Source organism: Podarcis muralis, chromosome 5 (assembly GCF_964188315.1).
Source record: "Podarcis muralis chromosome 5, rPodMur119.hap1.1, whole genome shotgun sequence".
Taxonomy (NCBI): Eukaryota; Metazoa; Chordata; class Lepidosauria; order Squamata; family Lacertidae; genus Podarcis; species Podarcis muralis.
The window spans coordinates 92,303,963-92,328,841 of NC_135659.1; the positions used below are offsets into that span (position 1 = coordinate 92,303,963).

Sequence of the window (24,879 nt, forward strand, 5' to 3'; positions counted from 1 at the left end):
TACCGCTCTGGCAGAAAGGTAAACGGTGTTTCTGTGCGCTGTTCTGGTTCTCCAAAAGTGGCTTAGTCATGCTGGCCACATGACCCGGAAGCTATAAGCCAGCTCCCTCAACCAATAAAGCGAGATGAGCGCCGCAACCCCAGAGTCAGCCACGACTGGACCTAATGGTCAGGGGTCCCTTTACCTTTTATATTGTATATCGTAGGAAACAGAGACTCTCTCAAGTCAACCCTTTTCAACTCTACAAGCTGTCTCCAGTCTAAGGATGCAATCCCATGCACTCTTATCAGAAAGTAAGCTCCATTGAACTCAATGATATATACATGCTTGGATTGCACCATGAGTCTCATGTGCAAAAATGCTCTTACGGTCTGAAGTGATGCCTGTTTACATAGAAATATGTTCAACTGAGTTTAAATGGAGTACATCCTATTAGATTCAGTTAAACTTCTTTCTATGTAAACATGTATTGATTTAGACTCTCAAGTAAATGTGGGTAGGATTTCAGCCCTTGCCAGTCTCATCCACCCCAACTGAAAGTAAATGTTTGAAAGACACCTGTATCTCTTTCTCCTCAAGCTGTCTGCCTATAAGCTTTAGAAAATGCAAAGGATTGACCTATAGGACTTTGGAGGCAATCTTTAGAGCACTTATTTTAGAACAGCCCCATCGACTGCTCTGAAATAAGTCACCTGAGATCTGCAACATTTGGCAGAGAATGAAAACAGGACGATCTCTCATTCCTGCAAAGTTTTGACTGGAGTTTGCTGCAGAGCTCCTCCTGCACACTCCCCTGGATTAATAGCATAAGCACTAAAGCAGGTAAAAGAAATCCACACATGAAACTTCTTCCCATGCTAAAGGTAAAGGTAAAAGACCCATGGCAGTTAAGTCCAGTGATGAACGACTTTGGGGTTGCAGCACTCATCTCGCTTTACTGGTCGAGGAAGCTGATGTTTGTCCGCAGACAGTTTTTCCGGGTCATGTGGCCAGCATGACTAAGCCGCTTCTGGTGAAACCAGAGCAGTGCACAGAAACACCGTTTACCTTCCCACTGGAGTGGTACCTATTTATCTACTTGCACTTTGACGTGCTTTCGAACTGCTAGGTTGGCAGGAGCTGGGACCAAGCGACAGGAGCTCACCCTGTTGTGGGGATTCAAACTGCCGACCTTCTGATCGGCAAGCCCTAGGCTCAGTGGTTTAGACCACAGCACCACCTGCGGTGGAGCATTTTGAAAAGTTTGGGAGCCAAGGACTTATTGCCACTGGCCATGTTCCCTAGAGGCTGGCTGGCTGGCAACTCACAGATCCCCTGGTTTAAATTAGGATAGGAAATGTTGCCCTCACTCTCAGTTGGCTTCGTGATAAAGCTATAGATGGTGTTGCCTTATGATAATGTAGCATCATCACAAAGTCAATCAGAATGAGGGCAACGCCTCCTGCCCTCACTGTAGGGCAGCATTCTCCAACCTTGGATTCCTATAAGCTGTTGGGCCCATGACTGAGTACCAATGTTACAGAAATAGGACAAAATTAGCTGCTCAGACCACCACCCCCCATCGTCCTAAGCCAACAGAACTAATGAGACATATGGTCCAATAATGCCCCAAAACCCAAAATTCAGGAAAGCTTCTCTGGAGAGAGCTATTTTCCACTGCCACTGTTGGAGCCAATGCCTCTGAATGCCAGTCGCTGGGAATCTTAAGTTGTGTTCAGGTCCCATAGGCATCAGGTTGACCACGGAGATAACAGAGTGCTGGGCCACTAGAAGGGCTTTTGGTCTCATCTAGCAGAGGCCTTCTAGTGTTCTTAACTTAGGGAATTCTGGAGAAGGAAATAGTAGTGCCAGAGGCCAAGATTCTTGGAAACACCATAGGTGCCTCTGGCAAGACGTTGAAACATGTAGTAGCAGTGAAATTGCTAAGCCAAGCCAAGAGGTGTTTTAGGAAAACTTCCCATCGCTGTTCTCTGGCACCACCTTCAATTTCCCCCCAAAAGATCCAGCAGAACTTTTTGACCCAACTTTACCATTGGCCCATTTTCAGGAGGACAGATGTGGAAAGGACAATGATATTGCCCCAACAACACAGAAGGAATCCAGGCTACAGCAGTTCTAGTAACTAGAAAACTGGCCCTCGGTCAACTACCGTATTTTTTGTGCTAGATAATATTTAAGGTTGAATCTCTGCTATTTTATTAGCATCCTAGCTGTGGTTGGAAACACAGACCTTGAGTTCATTCATCCCATTGGTTTTATGGAGAAAAGAAGAAGTTAGGATGATATGAGGTTCACCACTAAAATTTGCCTTCATCTACTTTACCTTCCTTTCCTTTATTTGCTTCTCCTCATACCTCTGTCATCACCAAGAAGAATTTTCCTGGCATGCCAGTGCTTAGATGTGTTGAGAATACATTGGCCAACGTTGACTTTGTAATAAGACAAAAGATTACTGGGAGACATTTGTATATAAAAAACCCCTATAAGCTTTTCTTTGGGGAATTGTGGGATCAAAGTTACCTAAACAATATAAAAACTTATTTATGTATGCAACCATGACCACAAAAATGGTATTTGCCCAAAGGTGGAAGGAAGAAATACTGATGAGAGAAGATTGATTACATAAATTAATGGACTATGCAGAAATGGCGAAACTTACTAGAACTCAAGACGACAAAGTTTTTAATAGGGAATGGAAATCGTTTACTGAATATTTACAAACTTATTGTAAACAAATCAAGACATTAGCAGGATTAATGTAAAAACGTGCAGTTTTTTAAAAAAAATATATGAAACAGATGGGAAAAATATGGAAATGCAGGGGGGAAAGAGTAAATATAAGGAACCACAGACAGAGGGGCAGGGAAGTCAAATTATATGTAGTGACCATTTTGTTTTTGTTTGAATTGTTTATTTGTCACAAATGAAAACTCTGTGTGTGTGTGTGTGTGTGTGTGTGTGTGTGTGTGTGTGTGTGTGTGTTATATTGCAACCTCAACTTCCTGTCTGGAGTCAAACAGGATCCTTTTCATTTTTCTTTGGCTAATCTGCATGAGGGATGTGGGTGGCACTGTGGGTGAAACCACAGAGCCTAGGACTTGCCGATCAGAAGGTCAGCGGTTCGAATCCCCACGACAGGGTGAGCTCCCGTTGCTCGGTCCCTGCTCCTGCCAACCTAGCAGTTCGAAAGCACATCAAAGTGCGAGTAGATAAATAGGTACCAGTCCGGCGGGAAGGTAAACGGCATTTCCGTGTGCTGCTCTGGTTTGCCAGGAGAGGCTTAGTCATGCTGACCACATGACCCGGAAGCTGTATGCCGGCTCCCTCGACCAATAAAGCGAGATGAGCGCAGCAACCCCAGAGTCGGTCACGACTGGACCAAATGGTCAGGGGTCCCTTTACCTTTACTCTGCATGAAACACTTTGAATGTCAGAAATGCACCTTGTAAATGCTAAGTATTATTCATGAAGGTGACTGAGAGGCAGACTAGATGCTATGCAGGAGGGAGGACGCAAAAAGGGAAGGGGCCACTACTTGATGAAGATGATAGCTTCCACTGTAGATGGCTTTAAAAAGGGATTAGGCAGCAAGGGAAAGATAGGTTGTAGATACCTGTAGATTATTTTATCTCAGGTTTTACTGCCTCCCTCCGCTTCTAGTTGGTTTGTGTTCGATCTTTCGTTAACCTCCTGACTCCATGATGACCACATATAAGGTAATAATCGGAATGGATTTGTTTCCCTGGAGTAGTGAACTCTAAATTTCTTTGTTTTTTTTCCTCCAGCCATCAGTCTTACCAGACTATTTGTTTTCTGCACTCCACTGCAATATATACCAAGTTCCAAGACCAGGAACACAAGAGGCTGCCTTAAATTCAGGTCAGTATTGTCTGTGGTGACTGGCAGAAGTTCTGCAGGGTTTCAGGGATGAGTTCCTCCCAAACCTACCTGGAGATACCAGGGATTGGACCTGGGACCTTCTGGATTAGCTGTAGTTCCTCAGTCTCCTTCAAAGGTAGCCCTTATATATAAAGAAGCACCACTTTCCACATTAAGAACATAAGAAGAACATGATGGATCAGGTCAGTGTTCCACCTAGTCCAGCATCCTGTTCTCTTAGCAACCAATCAAATGTCTGTGGGACCCAAACATGAGAACACTCTGCCCTCCTATAGCTTCCAGCAACTAGTTTTCAGACGAATGAATGAATCTTTATTTGCGTCAGCCATTGTCCATAGCAACAAAACAGCAATGCAGTATACAAAGATCAGAAATAAAAAGTCAATTATATAAAACACACTTTAGGGTCCTGAATCAGCAGTCAAATAGTGGACCTTATTCTGATTGCCCCAGCTAAAAACCTTGCAACTTTTGCTGTCATCTGCTCCTCTTGATCTGCCAGAAGAAAGGACACTGTGACAGTGGTTGGGCAACCCGGAATGGACAATAAGAGAAGGGTGATAATCTCATTCCTCAAGTCTTTATAAAGAGTGCAAGCCAGAAGGGTATGCGCCACTGATTCGGTACTGCTATCTCCACAGGGACATAAGCGTTTTTCATGTGGAATCTGTAGGAATCGTCCCTCAAGTACAGCCGAGGGCAATACATTCAATCTTGCAAGAGGTTTTCAGAAGCTTTGATGCCTCCAACTGCAGAGGCAGAGCATACCTACTGCGGCTAGTAGCCACTGATTGCCTTTCCGTCCATGAATTTGTCCAATCCTATTTTAAAGCCATCCGTGTTGGTGGCCATTACTGCCTCCTGCAGAAGCCACCATTTAATGATGCATCGCTTCGTTAGCATTACGCCATTGCTTTCCCCCATCGATGCATGAAGTCCGGGAGGCTGCATTCAAATGCAGCCACTTGTTCCTGCAAGGCAGCTGCGTAGACCCAAGGGCAAATGTACGTGCATTTCACTCAACATGATGTAATGGCTAGAGAGATGCAGCGCCATATATCAAATCACAGAAAGTGTAATGTCAGCTGAAAATTCTGAAAACATTGTCTTGTTTTAAAAGGACACACTGTCTTTTAAAGAGCTTGCTCCCTCTCCCTCTTGCTTATTCTCTCCCTCCCGCCGGTACTTAGGAGGTGATTCATAGACCACTGATCTTGGCATTGTCTGGAGATGTCACAAAATCATCCTCTCATTTCTGTTAACTGCAAGGCCGCCTTGCTGCCCGGGCTCTAGGGAGTCGCTGGAATGGAGGTTCTTGTGAACTGTTGCTTCAACCTCTGAACTCCTTGCCAGTTTTCTGTTTTGACAGAAACGTTTGCCCTCGGTGAAAGGCAGGTTTGTCCTATTCGCCTTCTGAAGCTGAGCCTAGGCTCATTTCCACATATCCTTTATCTGTTCCTCGTGTGTCTGCCTGTCTTCTCCTTGTGTTTTCCCCCTCAAATGACATTTAGATTGTAAGCTCCTTGTGGAGAGGAATCTGTGTACGTCTCTCTGTGTGTATGTGTATCTCCTTATCTTATTCTAAAGCAAGGGGTGGGGAACCTCAGGTCCAGGGACAGAATGTTGTTGTTGTTTAATCGTTTAGTCATGTCTGACTCTTCATGACCCCATGGACCAGAGCACACCAGACAGTCCTGTCTTCCACTGCCTCCCGCAGTTTGGTCAAACTCATGTTGGTAGCTTCGAGAACACTGTCCAACCACCTCTGTCGTCCCCTTCTCCTTGTGCCCTCAATCTTTTCTAACATCAGGGTCTTTTCCAGGGAGTCTTCTCTTCTCATGAGATGGCCAAAGTACTGGAGCCTCAGCTTCACGATCTGTCCTTCCAGTGAGCACTCAGGGCTGATTTCCTTAGGAATGGATAGGTTTGATCTACTTGCAGTCCATGGGACTCTCAAAAGTCTCCTCCAGCACCATAATTCAAAAGCATCAATTCTTCAGCAATCAGCCTTCTTTATGGTCCAGCTCTCAGGGACAGAATACAGCCCTCCAAACCTCTCTCTCCGGTCCTTGGAACTCTCTCCTAGCTGCACCCTTCCCTGGGAAATCTGGCCCTTTCTCCACACCACCTCCATCACTGATTCTTTTCAACACGCATCTCAAATGCATTTTCCTGGGTGGAAGGTGTCCTTGAGCTGTGGTAATGCTGCTTACTTGCCTGGCTGGAGAAAGTTGGGTGTGTGTGTAGTGAGGCTCTTAGACACACCTGGCTTTTGCATGGCCGGGACCCCATCTGCACTGTCCCCTGAAGCAGTGTCACACCACTTTCAAAAAGCCATGGCTTCTCCCAAGGAATCCTGGGAACGGTAGTTTGTTAAGGGTGTTGAGAGTTCTCAGGAGACCTTCCCCCATTCCCCTCGCAGAACTACAATTCCCAGAGTTCCCTTTGAAAAGGAATTGATTGCCCTTAAAGCTCCTTGAGTGCAGGAGGATCTCTGAATCGTCCCTTTACTCTTGCAAATAGTTATATAAGGATGAGAAGCTGTTCTTTTTTCATAGGTACAAGAAATGGGGGGGGGGGGGGAGTGGGAACCAATGACTGCGGCAGGCTGCCAATAAAATGTATGAAGGCAATTTCTGCGTTTAAGGCATTTCCTCGTGGAGGCCACTTCAGTGCATTGGTTTCTTGTCACAGTCCATAGTGAGGATGACAAATCTGACTAATTCATGTTCCCCCAGTCAAACGACTTGTCAGTGTTCTCATAATAATATATAAGCCTCTGAACCAACATCAATCAGCATCTGCAGGCTTCTTTCTCAATCTTTCCACTCGGAAGGGAGGAAATGCAGCAGAAAGCATGGAGCTGGGATCTGAGAGCCATCGAACCAGCTGATCTTACATGCAAGGCTGGGAAAGGGAAATAAATGCATTTGTGAATGTGGAGGAGAAGATGGCATTGCGACGGCAAGGCAGTAGCCTAAGAGGGGTGTATTTTCCACATTTCCAGATTTAATATACTGTGTATATATATAGGAATAAGTCCCAGCCACTCTCTCCCATGGAATCATTAAATCAGAAGGGTAGATCAGAGACTGGGGGTCCCTTTATTCTCCAGTCCAGTAGGAAGAAGTATGTGTATTTGGCCATAGAACTCAGTTCCTCACAGCTGTGAACTGCTTGGCATTGAGGGATTCATAGTCACAAATCCTGATGGGGGAGGAAAAGCATTTAGTTCACATTTTATTTTATTTATATAAAAAATTACATAATAAAGGTAAAGGGACCCCTGACCATTAGGTCCAGTTGTGGCCAACTCTGGGGTTGCAGCGCTCATCTCGCTTTATTGGCCGAGGGAGCTGGCGTACAGCTTCCGGGTCATGTGGCCAGCATGACTAAGCCGCTTCTGGCGAACCAGAGCAGCGCACAGAAACGCTGTTTACCTTCCCGCCAGAGTGGTACCTATTTATCTACTTGCACTTTCAAACTGCTAGGTTGGCAGGAGCAGGGACCAAGCAGGTTGCTAGGTTGGCAGGAGCAGGGACCATCCCCTGTCGCGGGGATTCGAACCACCGACCTTCTGATCAGCAAGTCCTAGGCTCTGTGGTTTAACCCACAGCGCCACCCACGTCCCATATATATATATAATTATTTTATATCATAAAAGTATCGGCATGTTTACAACAATTATATGTAAAACCATACAACAGAAACCATGTAAGAATGTGAAAATCAACTGGCGATTATGGAAAGGTGCATTCTTAATTGCTGCAAAAGCCTGAAGGAATAGGAAAGTTTTCAGCAGGAATTAAAAAGTTGAAACAGAAGGCAACCGTTATATTTAAAGGAGAGCCTAGCTAATGCACACTATCCTAAAGACTCCATGGACCAAAGAGCAGCCATCTCTCAAAATTCACATGTTTTGGAATGTGGCAGTGTGGTCCTCCAGCCAAGTAGTGTTTACAAAACTGCATATATTGAGGCAAAGTGTGCATAAAAATGTATATATTGGTAAAAATAACTAAAACAGATGCATTATATTAAGGAAATTTGCTCTGCCAATATATATATATATATTCGGTAAAATTGCATGCAAAAGTTGTATGTTACAAGGAATTTGTAGTAAACTCTGAATTTTCATGAGGACTTTTTTATTTTAAAAAATTATAGAAATGGGGAGAATTTAATGAGAAAGTGTAATTGACAGATTCACAGTTACAAATTGTGTTCATCTAGGCTGAGCCAAACCAGCTGATGGTTTTTCGTGAAGATTCTCAGCAGGACAAGAAAACCAAAACCTCCTTTTCTAAATGGTTTTTCAGCATTCCTGAACAAACATTTGTTTCTTCAAATTGCTCTCACTCTCCATCGCCTTGATTCACCCTCACTGAAGTCATTGCACAATCAAATCTGATTGACCATTTAGCACTGTGGTGCTGTCCTGTTCGCTATGTGATTCCTGATGGGGGTGAAATCCCTCGTGCAACTAAACTGGGAAGGAGAAAGAAGAAGATGTCACTGAGGAGAGGAAGTGCCAAATAAGCTTCAGGCAGAGGAAACAATGAACAAGGTCAAAAAAAATGTAAATAGATTTGGGCACTGCTGGTCACTACAATTGGCAGATGTTCCAAATGAACTTCTGGAATGACATGTCTGGGAATAAATCTTAAAAAAAACTTGTGGATTATATTTTGACCTTACCCTACTTAAAAGAACTCCAACTTGCTTAGCAACTTCTTAGAGAGTTGCTCCACTAGATAATGGACACTCCAGGTCCGATTCTGAATCCCCATAGCATTGTCCTGGTTCTAATAAGAAGGCTGGGTCAAGTCAACCATGTTTTTCTCCCCTTAAAGATATGTGGGATCATTTCAGGGATCCTCTGGGAGGGAAGGTGTGGCGCAGTTACAGCAACAAGTTATCTGGTGCTTTGTACCATTTTAATGGACGCGGGTGGCGCTGTGGGTAAAAGCCTCAGCGCCTAGGGCTTGCCGATTGAAAGGTCGGCGGTTCGAATCCCCGCGGCGGGGTGCGCTCCCGTTGCTCGGTCCCAGCGCCTGCCAACCTAGCAGTTCGAAAGCACCCCTAAAAGTGCAAGTAGATAAATAGGGACCGCTTACTGGCGGGAAGGTAAATGGCGTTTCTATGTGCTGTGCTGGCTCGCCAGATGCAGCTTTGTCACGCTGGCCACGTGACCCGGAAGTGTCTCTGGACAGCGCTGGCCCCCGGCCTCTTGAGTGAGATGGGCGCACAACCCCAGAGTCTGTCAAGACTGGCCCGTACGGGCAGGGGTACCTTTACCTTTACCGTTACCATTTTAATTAAGTTTCCTAGAACAGTGCTGGTGAGACTGGGATCCACTGGTAGATCTTTGAGTGATTAATGCAGGGGTCAGCAAACTTTTTCAGCAGGGGGTTAGTCCACCATCCCTCAGACCTTGTGGGGGGCTGGACTATATTTTGGAGAGGAAAAAAGAACCAATTCCTATGCCCCACAAATAACCCAGAGATGCATTTTTTAAAAAAGCACACACTCTAGTCATGTAAAAACATGCTGATTCCCAGACCGTCCGTGAGCCGGATTGAGAAGGCAGATTCTGCCCCCGGGCCTTAGTTTGCCTAACCATGGATTAATGTTTCCCAAAAGATTGAAAAGGGCAGGAGCAAAATGACCCCTCTGCTCTAAATTATACTGTTGAAATTAAGAAAGTTTGGGGTAGCCAGAAATGGATTTTTGCATGGAAGTGGAATACCAGTTCTGGTATTCAGAACAAAGTGTTGGGCTCAGACACTTTAGTTCTATGTCTTTGCACCTGGCCCTGATTGGTGGATCATGGGATTCTAGCAAAAAATGAAGTAGATTGCACAAACCTGAAAGTCTGCCCACCTTATGGATCCAAATTCAAGATGGTGCCTGAGCATCAACCATCATAGGCTTCTATCAAATCTATGCATGGATTTCTAAGGGGGGGAAAACATTGTGGAAATGGTCAAGATAACGGGACCATTCAAATTGCTCCCTAAAAGCCTTACCCCTTACATGCAGCACCATCTTGGATCTGCATCTTCTGAAAGGTCTATGGCTCATATCATGGGGGGAAAGATAAGGGTTAATCCCTATCCATTGAGTCCCCCTAGTTTTGGTCATTGTCTTCTCAAAACAGTAGCGACTAAGAGAGTGTCACTAAAACAATGGGGTCGCTCCTCCTACCTCATTCCATCTTCCATATTTGAAGCACCATTTGAGATGCAAATCCACACAGAGGACCTTCTAGAGAGCAACTTGAATGTTTCCATATTTAAGATGGTGTCTGGGAGGGGTAATTTTTGTGGCCTGATTTGGCAGGCTTGAGGGGCAGAATACAATGTCCCCTATGCTTTTCCAACCATCCAAGCACCTACACACACACACACACACACACACCTTTTTCGTCTTTGGTGATCACTCGTAGCTGGGTAAGATTGTCTTCCATAAACACGGTTTTTATAATGAGTCCGCGAGTGACTGTGGAGGCCAATTCTGGATCCACACGTCCTTCCATAGTGGGGACATTGGTTTCAAAGTGGGAGTTGACCCTTCGTTGGACTGCTCATGTTGTGCGGGTGCCTGATTATCGTCTTCCAAAGCAACTACTCTATTCCGAACTTAAAAATAGAAAGCATAATGCTGGTGGTCAACAAAAGAGGTTTAAACACACACACACACACACACACACACACACACACACACAGGAATTGGCACTGAAGAGCAAGCTTACCTTTAATGATTCAAGAAGACTCCATATTATTTTTTTTGAAATGCTGACTTGTACATTTCCAGCATTGTCCAACTGTTAATACCTTTGGCACCAATTATCACTTCATTGCCAGAATGATAACTTTACATCCGAGCATGTACATTGTCCTAAGAATAGGATCAATGTCAGAATGTTGCATAATGCATCTTGCAGCAGAGTTGTCCTAGCGCGAGTCAGTAAAACTTTCTACTAATGCGTTTTACAACGTATCCGATATTAGAGAGATGAAAAATGTGTCTGCATCCAGTAATAATTCCATTAATTATGAATAAAGCATTTACAAATGACATCCTTATTTAAAAACGGTGATGAACTCATTTGGTTTTAATGCAAAAGGCAATATGTAATTTGCAACCCCCGTCGAAAGCATTGCTTGGCGGATGGGGGCAAGGCGGTTTATGAGCATTGCACCATTAAGGGAGGAATATATCACTGGATGGCGACGTGAGGGGGGAAAGGAAATGGCAGCAAAACAAGACCAGTGATGTTTCAGGTGCAGGACAGAGATGGACTATTTAAAGATGCTGAGGGGAGTTTGAAGGCTTCAGCTTGTCCCAGTCGCTGACCTTAAAACTGGGACCAAGGCCAACAAAGCACTATCTTAAGCCCATTTTCTGAAAAACAAACTGCTTTGTTTTTATCTGCAAGTGTATTATCAGGTGGGTTACTCAGCAAAGGAATATTCCATTAAGCACTGCACATATTTCATTCATTTCAACGGGGCTTGTGCTGGATCCCCATGGAAACTCAAATGATTTGAATGGAAACCATGAAGGCGCCATCTTGGATGGAAAGTGTCCCAGTTTTCTTGTTGGTTTTGCTTCCGTAATAGAGGAGATCAGTCTGTAAACTGCTGTGATCAGCTGAAATGGAAACAACCCACTGCCTTTGTCCAGTCATTTTTTCCTAATAAAGGAACATTAGAGGTGGTGGGATGTTTGTGTGTTATTTTTAAAGGATCCATTACTACTGGATGTGAAGTGTTGTAGGGCAGAAGGACTCACTCATGTACCACTAACACTGAATAATCCAGTTCCTATCCCAGTTCTAAATAACTAGAGATGGTCTTTTTCAACCATGCAGGGGTTTTTTTTTGGGGGGGTGGAGTAGTGGAGAATGAAACCCTCCTGGAAAATCATGCAGATGGAAAAGAAATTTTTGGAAAATTTCAGTAGAGGGTTATTGCTTACTGTGCTAGGCCCAGGGGCAACCCATGAAATGTAGTCCAGGACCGGACCAGAATCCGAAGGTTCCGCTGGGAGTCAGTCCGATAGAGCCAAGGCAGGACACAAGGCAAGGACAGGTACAGGATCTCAGGCAGGATCTAGCATACAGCAATGTTGCTCCCACAACCTGGGGCGGAGTCCGACAGCCTATTATCTTTGTTGGGGTACGGCCGGTCCTGATCCCCCGGTGACTCACCTTCCTGTTTCACCCGAAGGCAAGCACTCCTCCTGCGAGTACTCAGGTCTCTCCTTCTCTCAGACCTTAGTCTCTGCAGCTCGGGAGACGTCGGTGGGCTACTAGACCCAGGGGCCGCCTTAGCCTCCCCTGACCAAACCTGTAGTGGAGCAGCTGTAAGTGATGGCCCAGCTGAAGGCAACGAAGTAATCCCCACATCTGGAGCCAGGGCAGGCTCCGGCCCCTGACTCGGCCCAGCTGGTGTTTGTTGCAGGAGAACCTGTGCAGACTGGGACTCTTCAGGATCAGGCCCCAGACTTGGTTCAACTGATGCCTGAGGCAAAGGATCCGGTGCAGACTGAGACTCCTCTGGTTCCGAGTCTGAGCCCGAGTATCAGGCTATCACACTTACCTTCCTTAACCACACAAAGTGGCCAAGGTTTTTTTTTCTGATTCCCTCCCCCTTGCTTTGAAAACTTTTAAAAAATTCCACTGACAGTAGTAGATGGCTGGCTCCACAGCTTCCCAACAGCCAGTGGTCACTTTTACCCATTGGGACTAGCAGGCAGGGGAGTAGGAAGGGGTGTGTGTGGGTACAGCCCACCCTGGGTGTCATCCCTGAGGGGGTGACAAAATGGCACACTGCAGGGGGCGGCACTTACTGTGGGGCCTGTCCTGCAGCATGCCCAAGCCACTTGTCTCTCCTGGGTGTAGTGGTTAAGAGCGGTAGACTCGTAATCTGGTGAACCGGGTTCGCTTCCCCGCTCCTCCACATGCAGCTGCTGGGTGACCTTGGGCCAGTCACACTTCTCTGAAGTCTCTCAGCCCCACTCACCTCACAGAGTGTTTGTTGTGGGGGAGGAAGGGAAAGGAGATTGTTAGCCGCTTTGAGACTCCTTAGGGTAGTGATAAAGCGGGATATCAAATCCAGACTCCTCCTCCTCCTCCTCCTCCTCCTCTTCTTCTTCTTCTTCTGACCCCCTTGCTGCCCAAAACGGCAGAGTGGGGCTTGCGTCCAACAGGTGGACTCCGTGGGCAGGGTAGAAGGAGGGAGACCTACAGTCAGTGGAGGCAGAGCCAATAGACAACCAGAGCCAACTAATTCTAGTTTTGTCCCCATTTGTCCCCATTCTACAAGGGCAGCCCTGAGACTAAGGAGGAGGAAGATGCTGACAACCCCTGGGTTGGCTGAATATAAGAAGGCAGGCTGATAGGGCTTGTTCAGCTGCAGGTCGGCACAGATACTCAGAGTCAAATTAATTCTTTATCCAAGGAAACAGAATTCAAACAGCAAAACCTACCAACAAGACTGGCTCCCAGTAAAGCAGTTGCCAGAACTGATGATCTGTGCCTCCCACGTCCCTCTACATCTCCTCCTCATCCAGATGTTTTCCAAGCAGCTTTAAATTCCATCTAGGAGGGGGGCCCTGTGCTCTTTGTTCTGCTACATGCAACATCCTCCATCCCTTTGGAGAAAAGGGAGGAGAATAGTTTGGTGCAGTAGGACCGGATGGCTCCTGTGACCCTGCTGCAATCTCTGTCCCCTCCTCCTCCTTAGCTGCCTGTTCTGCATCTGCAGTGCTTTCTGCCTCTTCTTCCTCTCTCTCACTTAAGCCTGTTGCTTGTCCAGCATCCAGCCATTCTGCCCTGCCTTCATCCTCTGACCTGTCTTCAGTGTCCCACCACCAATCCCCTGCCTCTGGTCCTTCCTCCTCTGAGGCTTTCCTTCCCACTACTCCTCATCATCTAGCCAGTCCCTGACACAGGCAGACTTGGGTTGGTTGAGGGCAGACTGAGGTGGAATGTCTTGGGAGTGATGCCATATGACACCGAATTGCATCTTTCCCAGTACATTCCAATGTGTTGATGGTAGAAGACTCCAATACTGGTTGCACTCCCCAGTGAAAACTACCAACTCCCTTTTGAAAATCCTGAGAAATTTATTTTTCCGTCCTGAAGAAAGTAGCAGAAAGTCAATCTGATGTTTTGCAGGAAGGGGAGAATATTTTGAGGAAACTAGGGCAGGAATTTTTGACCAGCTTTATAAATAACAGTGCGAATAAATAAAGAAGTCATTTGTGATAAACAAAAGAAACTCACAGCTTCCACCTGAATGGAAATTGCCCATCAGAGGCTTATTAGCCTGATGTTCTGTTAAGATGGTTCACCTTGTAATTTCTGTTAATCGTTACTAATTTGCAGATCATTCCCCAATTAATTGGCTGCAAGCAGTACAACATTGTCAGGGTACTCAGTATGCCATAAAATTAATTATGGGCAAAATGGCAAAATTGTGGAGATAGATACCTAAGAGTGGCAAACAGGGAATGTGTGTTGATTGGATAGTTGCTTACTATCAAGTGCTACAAAACTTCCGCTCTGAAGCTTGTCTCAGCAATAAGCACTCAGTTATGTGTTCCATGATAATCCCACCCTTTTAAAAAACAAAACAAACAAACAAAAACAAAAACATGTTCTGAAATCTTCCAATGATCTTCCAGAAATTTCTCCCAAAGAAATGAGATCATAGCAATTTAGTACATTGGCCTTCAACTGATGGATTATTATACAACCAAGCTATTTATCGGTGGCAATCTAAGCCAAGATATCTGCAGAGGCAGATTTAGGGCAGTGCGGCCGGTTCCGTCACACTGGGCATTGAGCCTAAGGGGAGCCGCAGGGTGCTGCAGCTATGACATAGTGAATTGAGCAGAATGGAAGGTGAGAGGTGGGACGGGTGCAAAATTTTGGCTTCCCAGAGAGCACTGCTGAAGTCTGAAAGACCCAAGTCCACCCCTGATATCGGATTGAAGATATATTCAGGGAGTCAAGTGGACTAGAAGATGCAAAAGGAAAGAGAACCTCATAAACTAGACCTAAATTAAGAGACCAGTGGGGATCTCCATTGCTTTGTGGAAACAGCTCTCTCTCTCTCTCTCTCTCTCTCTCTCTCTCTCTCTCTCTCTCTCTCGCCCTAAAATGATGCTGCAACCAGGGCATTCCAAGATGAAGAAAATGGGGACACTTTGGTTGGAGGGGAAATTTGGTTCGGTTTCCATTTGAAAAACCGAATCTGCTCGCTTCACCGCTACATGTGAACAGACCCCCATCTTTCTCCACCCCTTGAGAAGTTCAGAGAAATGGTCTTCCCAACTTCACCATCAACTTCATTGCCCATTGACCAACTTCATTGGTTTCACATGTCGTCTGTGATGTTAGATCTGTGGTGGCTTATTGAAACAGCTAATGACAGCTGGAGTCATCAAATGAGAGGCATCCATTTGGGAATCTGGCCCAAGTATTGAGTTAACAGATTCTGAGAAGTCAAGTGATTCTCATGAATGTGTGAACTAGAAAACCCAATTCATCTTGGCTAGCAATCCATATCCAGAACCAGAATTTTCCTCCTCCACCACCACTACCCCATTATTATTTGCAGATATTCTGTGCCTCAGTGTATCCTCTAAACAGTTATTTCCCCCCAATGTTTCCATATATTAGGCTCAAATTACTTTCATGCTCCTCACTCTTGTTTGAAAATTTAAGTCTGCAGATTCTCTTGATGCTCACACTAACCACTGAAAATCAATGTCCACTGATTTGTTTTTAAAACAACAACAGCAAATGCAGCAAAAAAATAAATAAAAATTGTAGGGATTATTTCCGGTTTGGCTTAAAGAATGTTTGCATAAAGTCTTGTGTGTGCTTCAAAGCTGAAAGCAGGTAGGTGCTTGTGCAATTCTGAAGTCCTCTTTCACTTGAAATGTCTTTGAAATGCCAGATCTCCCCATAAATGGGGAAAACCTTGCTCCATGGCCCTTGCTGACACAGGATTTATTCATCAAGGTTTTTAGCAACTTACTGAAGCACCTGTGTGGCAGCCGTTTCAAGGGGGTTGTAAAAATTCTATTTCCTCCCACTATCCAAAGTGAAGCATAAACCATCCATTTGAAAAGTGGAGTATAACCATTTACATTTTAATCTCGCAGAAAACGATTTAGTTTCTGACAAACTGAGTTTTCTTGGGTGTATGTTATGGAAGGAAAGGATGGGGGGGGGAGGGAAGGGGGGGCACACTGGATTGTGGAAGAAGAAAAAATTTATGGGAATAGATTGGAAAGCAGGTTGTTCCATGAAAAGAAAATGAGAAGTGAGACTTTGAACATGACATCATATATTTGGTGTTTAGTAATACAGGAGAATGGGACGCGGGTGGCGCTGTGGGTAAAACCTCAGCGCCTAGGACTTGCTGATCGCATGGTCGGCGGTTCAAATCCCCGCGGCGGGGTGCGCTCCTGTCGTTCGGTCCCAGCACCTGCCAACCTAGCAGTTCGAAAGCACCCCCGGGAACAAGTAGATAAATAGGGACCGCTTACCAGCGGGAAGGTAAACGGCGTTCCGTGTGCTGCGCTGGCTCGCCAGATGCAGCTTGTCACGCTGGCCACATGACCCGGAAGTGTCTGCGGACTGCGCTGGCTCCCGGCCTATAGAATGAGATGAGCGCACAACCCTAGAGTCTGGCAAGACTGGCCCGTACGGGCAGGGGTACCTTTACCTTTACCTTTTAATACAGGAGAAAGTTTGCATTGGTCAATAAGAGAGTAGCTGGGGGATGGACCAGCCTGTTTCAATTATTGGTCAGTTCTCTATCATGAGTTCATTCCATCTCATATTTTGCAGATTTTTTTAAAAAGGGGAAAAATGCACCAGAAAATTACCAATTTTTTCGTGTATAAGATGCCCCCATGTATAGGACGACCCCCTTTTTTAACCCCAAATTAAGAAATTAAGTTGTTTAGCTTGGGGGGGGGGGAAGGTCACTTCCACCAATCACTCACCCACTTGCCCGCCACTGCCAATCACTTGCCACAGCCACTGCCAATTGCACACCTCGCCGCAGCCGCCAATTGCCTGCCTGCTCGCTGCCACCAACAGCCCACCTGCCCACTTGCTGCAGCTGCCAATCGCCTGTCTGCCTCGCCAACAGCCGCCAATTGCCTGCCCAATTGCCGCAGACAATCGCCAGCAGGCCTTGCCACAGCCACCAATCACCCTCCCAATCACTGCTGCCAATCTCCAGCTTGCTGCTGCCATTAATCACACATTGTCCCCCCTCTGCATTCACTATCCGTGTATAAGACAACACCCAATTTTTGCCTGATTTTTTTTTAGCAAAAAGCATCGTCTTATACACGGAAAAATACGGTATTGTACAAATACATTGAAAATGTTCGTTTGCATGGGGTATTATTTTCAGACTTGGCATATGAGCAGGATCGGTTTGTGTGTTCACATTGTAGCTCTTTCGTTTCCAGTTGAAAGGTCTGTACCAGCTCCTTGGAACAGCCTGCTGCAAGCTATGAATTATGCATGGAAACGAGAGAGAGAAAAGGGGAAGAAAAAGGAAGGAAGGAAGAATCCCAGCCCTATACACAGAGGGAATATGCAAAGTGCAAAGCAATCACGTCTTTGGTGTACTATGATATTTGCTTTGTGATCTTATGCAACACTACACAATAGCCAAACAACCCAGTGCTCAGTCACAGGCAGTGAAACCTCTTTAATCCCACACAGTGCTATAAAAAATCCTTGCAAAATATATGACCCGCCAACAAAAGGAAAACACTGGAAATTTTCATATCCAACCCCCTTGAAAGAGAGTGTGTATATGTATATAATTTCCTTTACTTTGTAGATAGCTGTGTAAAGACTCTTAAGGGCCGTATTATCAAACACCCTAAAGGCTGCTCTCTCTCTCTCTCTCTCTCTCTCTCTCTCTCTCTCACATCTTCCCTATTCTTTTTCTCCCTCATACTCCAGTCATCTATTCATATTGAGCATGCTCAAGACCTGCTGCTGTTATTAGGCAGTACAATAGGTTGCCTGGGGTGGCAGATTCCCAGGCACCAGGCTGCCCAAAGTGCAGGTTGCACTGAATGTGTGGGGCATCCAAGGTTTGCAGAGGCTGGGGAGATTCTTACTGGGAATGCAGTGCAGGGAGGGAAAGTTTACCTATTCACTCCTGAGCCATGGTACCAGAAAGCCTCCCTTACCACCACATGCCACATTGAAGATAGTTGCCCACTGGCAACAAACTCAACTCCCCTGCCCCAAGTAATCTAGCCACATTGGAGGGTGAGGATCTGTCCACTTCATCTCTCATTTTTTCCAATCTTACACTTCTCCACATTCCTACACCAGTTAGCGATATATTTTGTAAGAGTCCTTGTGAAATTTCATCAGCGTTGTAGTATGAAACAATTCTAATCCATGCATATCCATGTGCATTTTCGTCCAATATGTCCATTTTTGCAAAATAATTTCACCCAATATAATGGAAGGTATGGGAAGTATCTAGGACTCACGTACCTACGGGACCACCTCTCCTGGTATGCCCCGCAGGGGACCTTAAGGTCCACAAATGACAACATTTTGGAGGTCCCAGGTTGCAAGGTGGTTAGATTGGTCTCAGCTAGGGCCCGGGCCTTTTCAGTACTGGCCCCGACTTGGTGGAACGCTCTGTCACAAGAGACGAGGGCCCTGTGGGCCTTGACATCTTTCCGCAGGGCCTGCAAGACAGAGCTGTTCTGCCTGGCCTTTGGTTCGGACTCAGTCTGACCCTTATGTTTCCCTCCCCTTATGGTCTTGATTTATGGGCTACTTTTAAAATGAGGCTGCATTTTAAATTGTATTTTAACCTGTATTTTAAATTGGTCCCCCCATTATGTTTTTTACTGTGGTTTTATTGGTGTTTGCCACCCTAATTTTTATTATTATTATTATTATTATTATTATTACTATTAACAAATGCTGCACAGTGCAGTGGTTAAACAACTCTAGCACTGAGCGAAGAGTTGCTACATCAAGACTTCATCTGGGAACATTGTTGAGCTCTCTACCCTTCATGCAGTTGCTCACAGTCAGTGACAGAGCTTTGTACATGCAGAGTTCCGAGGTCCAGTCCCCAAGACCTCCAGCTTAAAGGTTCTCTGGTGTGAGAAATGGGACTATGTTGCAGGCTCCTCACAGGCATCTGGTTGGTCACTGTGAGGACAGGAAGCTGGACTAAGATGGACCCCTGGCCTGATTCAGCAGGTGCTTCTTATGTTCTCATATCCTGCCTGATCCCTAAGGTATTTTGGAGAAGCCACTGTTGATTAAGGAGATGGAGCCATGCTATTCTAGGCTGCGTCAACAGAAGTCTAGTGTCCAGATCAAGGGAAGTAATAGTCCCACTCTATTCTCCCTTGGTTGGACCACACCTGGAGTACTGTGTTCAATTCTGGATGCTGGATGATCAAGGGTCTGGAAACCAAGCCTTATGAGCAACGGTTGAAGGAGCTGGGTATGTTTAGCCTGGAAAAGAGGAGACTGGGAGGAGATATGATAGACATCTTCAAATATTTCAAGAGCTGTCACATTGAAGAGGGAGCAAGCTTGTTTCCTTCTGCTCTGTTCAGGAGTTACAAGAAGGGAGATTCCAACCGAACATCAGGGAGACACGAAGAACTGTTTGACAGAGGAACAGTCTCCCTCGGGAGGTTGTGGTCTTCTTCCTTGGAGATTTTTAAGCAGAGGTTGGATGGCCATCTGTCATGAATGCTATAAGTTGAGATTCCTGCATTGCAGGGGGTTAGTCAAGATGACCTATGGGGTCAATTCCAACCCTACAATTCTATGATTCTGTGATTCTCCAGCTCATAAAATGGACAGCCAATGAAATTGCCTGTTGGAAGATTAAAGACAGATGAAAGAACTTACTTCTTCATGCAGCACATAAACTATGGAATTCATTCCCACCGGAAGCAGTGGTGGCCAACAGCTAAGGTAGCTTTAAAAGAGGATTGGACCAATTCATGGAGAAGAAGGCTAACCATGGCTACTAGTCATGATAGCTATGCTCTATCTGGAAGCAGTACTAGTTCTGAATATCAGTTGCGGGAAGCTAATTTGGGGGATTGCTCTTGCACTCGGGTCCTGCTTGCAGGTTTCCCACAGGCATCAGATCAACCACTGTGAGAACAGGATGCTGGACCACATGGGCAATTGGCCTGATCCAGCAGGCTTGTCTTATGTTCTCATGTTGCTGGCCTCCCATAGCTTGGATGCATAGCTCATATCCCCAGGGAAACTTGCATCTAGTATTGTGGGCCCAGTTTTACAGAACCCCCTTCCAGTTAAGGTCAGACAAGCCCCCTCCTTGCTGAACATGTTTGTGCAATAGATTAGCAATTCTGAAAATCCTACACATATTCCACATAGACAACTGCAAGAGAAGAATCTGACTTCTAGGGAAAGAATTGGCATGATGGCACCAAGGGAAGATGAAAAAAAGCAGATTCTCCTGTTGAAGCTTGCTATTGAAGTTGGCTTCCCCATTCATTCTCTTTCTGCAATATGCATTCAGCTCTTTGTCTGAATAGGGAGGGGGAATCCAACATGTTTTTCCAAAAGAGATATGTTGTGTGCAGAAAATTCTCGTTTAGGCTAAAGGTCATATTCACCGCCCAGAATTGGCTTTGAATAGGGAGATGTTAGGGAAATAATCAGGCACAGGTGAGCCTCCCATTTGATCTCAAAAGTCTACTTATTATTTTGGGCATGTCATTTAAATGCTATTTGCTGGAACAGCTTGATTCCCTCTAGGAGCTGGCTGCAATGTGCTCCCTGGTTTTTGTTTTCTTTGAAGTTGGGAAGTAGCGCAATACAATAATACAAGTTCCATATATATATATATATATATATATATATATATATATATATATGCTGCCTGCGTTGGCCAAAATGTTTTACTTGCATAGAAAATGTAGAACTTCTGGGATTTGCTTATATTCCTCAAGTTTTTCTGAGCCACAGGCGAAGCAAAATAAGAAAGACCTTTTCATGTATCACAATGTGGCATGCACTGGAAATATATTTATGTCTTGAGACACTCAAAGTATATTCAGAGAGGCTAACTAAAAAATAAAAATCCATATTGATCATCATTCCCTAAACTCCAAAGACCTGGCTGTGGAGTTAATAAATTGGGTTGGTGTTAGTGATCTTGATTTATTGGTTACAACCACATACAGGTAGTGCCAGAGAAGGGCCATTTATGCCCATTCATGATTTCATCCAAGACATTGTGGTGCTTTGACATGAATAATTAGAAAAACCTGTTGTAAGCAAAGTCTCACTGAAATACAAGGAGGAAACTGATCTGAGCAATGACTTCCAAACAGGGGTGGTCACCATAGGATTGAGGTAGATTGCTGTGTTCGTAGTTCATGGTGCTCTGTGTAGATGCAAAATAACCTTGCATGAGATCCACAGCGAATGTATGTCTATACAGCGGGTGGCACTGTAGTCTAAACCACTGAGGCTCTTGGGCTTGCCAATCGAAAGGTCGGCATTTCGAATCCCAACCTTCCCGTTGCTCTGTCCCAGCTCCTGTTAACCTAGCAGTTCAAAAGCACGCCAGTGCAAGTAGATAAATAGGTACTGCTGCAGCAGGAAGGTAAATGGTGTTTCTGTGCGCTCTGGTTTCCATCACAGTGTTCCATTGTGCCAGAACTAAGGCCCGGGGGCCAGATCTGGCCCAATTGCATTCTAAATCCAGCCTGTGGACGGTCCGGGCATCTGCGTGTTTTAACATGAGTAGAATGTGTCCTTTTATTTAAAATGCATCTCTGGGTTATTTGTTGGGCATAGGAATTCATTCATTCCCCTCCAAAAAATATAGTCAAGGTATGAGGGACAGTGGACCAGTCCCCTGCTGAAAAAGCTTGCTGATCTCTGGTCTAGTCCAACCCTCTGCAATGCAGGAAGATGCAGCTATCCCATGCGGGGATGAAACCCACAACCTTGGTGTTATCAGCCCCACACTCGAACCAACTGAGCTATCCAGGCTGCAGACATTATGCATGCTTGTAAATCCCCCTAGATTTTGATCCCATATTCCATCCACACACAGCACTTGAATCCACACACACACACACCCCAAAAAAATTCTACTTTATGTGGAATTTGGCAGCAAATGTAATTAGGATAAAGTGGGGAGAGGTGGTGTGGGTTCACAAATATTCATACTCCTGGATAATAGCAGTCAAAAATGCAAAAGCTACGAGTTCTTCAGAAGGCAACGGAAGCATGTGGCAAGGAGAGAAGGAAAAAGGATGGTGGAAACTTATAAATCACAGCTATTTTAGTTCTGAGGGTTGGGGATTGATTAAGCTCTGGACCAGGAGAGATATTATAGATTTGTAGGCTGGAAACTCACTCACTTTCTATTTTCTTTTTCCCCCTCCCCCCCCCTGCCCCCGGCTGACTAGACCAGTCCTGCATGTCAGCATTTTCACTGAAAAGTAATCTTCTTCTGTTTAGCATCATTGCAGCCTATTAAACAAATGGTACTTATGCTGCTGCTCAGCCTTGCATCTAGGTGGCTGTTGGACTGGTCTGCACGGCAGTTTCAGATGAACATGAGCATCTGGAGTGAAATGCTTTATGGGCCGGCGGAATGACAGGAGGCAACCTTATAAGAGGGAGGCTGTTTGAGAGCACTGAGGCATCACCCCTGAAGCAAGCTGGCCATGTGTAAATAAGCATAAAGGGCACTATGATCCCATCATCATGTCTGCTACAAAGGATTTTCCTGTAATACTAGAACGCAGGGACATCCAATGACATTGAATGTTGGAAGATTCACAGCAGACAAAATGAAGTATTTCTTCTCTGCTGGCTTGGTCATGTCTACAGAAGATGCCAGGAACTGCAGGGATGTTCTCTTCGGGCGCCATGCCCTTTGGCACACCAGATGTTTGGGATTGTGAAATTGTTGGCTGGCAACATCAACCCCACTGTGTGGGAATCCCTTGCAGACGACCACAGTGCCTGGAGACAAACAGTCAGGTCATGCATCCATAGTACAGTGGTACCTCGGGTTAAGAACTTACCGTAATTTGTTCTGGAAGTCCGTTCTTAACCTGAAACTGTTCTTAACCTGGGGTACCACTTTAGCTAATGGGGCCTCCTGCTGCTGCTGCCGCGCCATCGCCGCACAATTTCTGTTCTCATCCTGAAGCAAGGTTCTTAACCCGAGGTACTGTTTCTGAGTTAGCAGAGTCTGTAACCTGAAGCATCTATAACCCAAGGTACCACTGTAGTGACCAGAGGTGGAAAGAGCACTGGGAGGAGCACAGAGAAAAGAAATGTCGCACTGCATCCGTATCAGCAGAACCAAATGCCTTCATCTGCCCCAGCTGCAACATAACGTGTCTCTCCCATATCAGTCCCTACAGCAGGCACTGTAACCTTTGAACAGTTTGACTTCAACTCCAAAGGCATGTTCCTCCATTGTCTCCTGGGACAGATGGATGCCAATCAACATCCTACTGTACATAGTCAAACTACCACATTCACAGCAGTGGAGGGTGCCGACTTGGAAGGCAGAAAATAGGGTGAGACAAACTCATGGAGTGTGCTGGCCCCGGAGGTAACCTGAGGAACACAGTCCAGGTCCGGTCCAGAATCCGAAGGTTCCTCTAGGAGTCAGTCCGACGGGGCCAAGGCAGGAAACCAGACAAGGACAGGTACAGGTTCTCAGGCAGGATCTGACATACAGCAATGTTGCTCCCACAACCTGGGGTGGGGTCCAACAGCCTTTTATCTTTGTTGGGGTAATGGCTGGTCCTGGTCCCCCAGTGACTCACCTCCCTGTTTCGCCCGAAGGCGAGCACTCTTCCTGTGAGTACTCAGGTCTCTCCTTCTCTCAGACCTTAGTCTCTGCAGCTCGGGAGACGTCAGTGGGTTACTAGACTCAGGGGCTGCCTCAGCCTCCCCTGACCCAACCAGTAGTGGAGCAGCTGTAAGTGATGGCCCATCTGAAGGCAACAAGGTAATTCCTACATCTGGAACCAGGGCAGGCTCAGGCCCCTGACTCGGCCCAGCTGGTGTTTGCTGCAGGGGCCCCCCTTGCAGACTGGGACTCTTCAGGATCAGGCCCCAGACTTGGTTCAGATGATGCCTGAGGCAAAGGATACGGTGCAGACTGAGACCCCTCTGGTTCCGAGTCTGAGCCCGAGTATCAGGCCATCACATGGAGGATCATGCTTTCAATGGCTACCAGCAATGATGGCGATGTTCTGCCTCCACTCTTAGAGGCAGTACACCTGTGGGTACCACTTGCTGGGAACCCCGTGAGAAGAGTGCTGATGCCCTCAGGTAATGTTTATTGTTCCTCATGGGCATCCGATTGGCCACTTTGAGAACTGAATGCTGGAATCCATGGGCCATGGCCTGAAGCAGCAGGGCATTTCTTAATGCTTTTATGGATGCTAGCCTTTGGTCTGCTGGATTTTAAACAAGCAGGAAAGACCAGAATGTCAAAAAAATAATTCCAGGGGCACAGGTCCAATCAGCTGATTTTATAGTGGACACTTGGTGGATGCTTTATGGAGCAATTTTATTATTTTATTATTTGTGCTTATGCTCTGCCCGTCAACAAATGCTGGGTTACCAAGATGACAATTAAAAGCAAAGAAGAATGAACGTCAACACCACAAAATTAAAAATCATGGGCTTAATATAACAACTAAATTAGCAGAGCAGAGATACAGCAGATGAGGAAACAGCCAGTCACCCAAACGCTTGGATAAAGACATATGTCTTGCAGCATACCCTCCAACATTTCGCCAATGAAAATAGGGATGTCCCATTCCATAATGATAATTTTACTATTTTGTTCCTTCCGCCACTCTGGGCAGATTCCAACATACATAAAAACATTAAACATTAAACATTAA

General features: G+C 45.6%; 1 long non-coding RNA gene across 1 annotated transcript in view; it reads left to right on the plus strand.

The window, feature by feature from the left end:
- LOC144327861 (uncharacterized) overlaps positions 1-8,735 on the plus strand; it is a 101,006-nt gene extending 92,271 nt beyond the window's left edge. The window contains exons 2-3 of the long non-coding RNA XR_013393028.1: positions 3,786-3,879; positions 8,134-8,735. This is a non-coding gene — a long non-coding RNA (uncharacterized LOC144327861). The remainder of the gene's footprint in view (positions 1-3,785; positions 3,880-8,133) is intronic.
- The last annotated feature ends 16,144 nt before the right edge of the window (positions 8,736-24,879 follow it).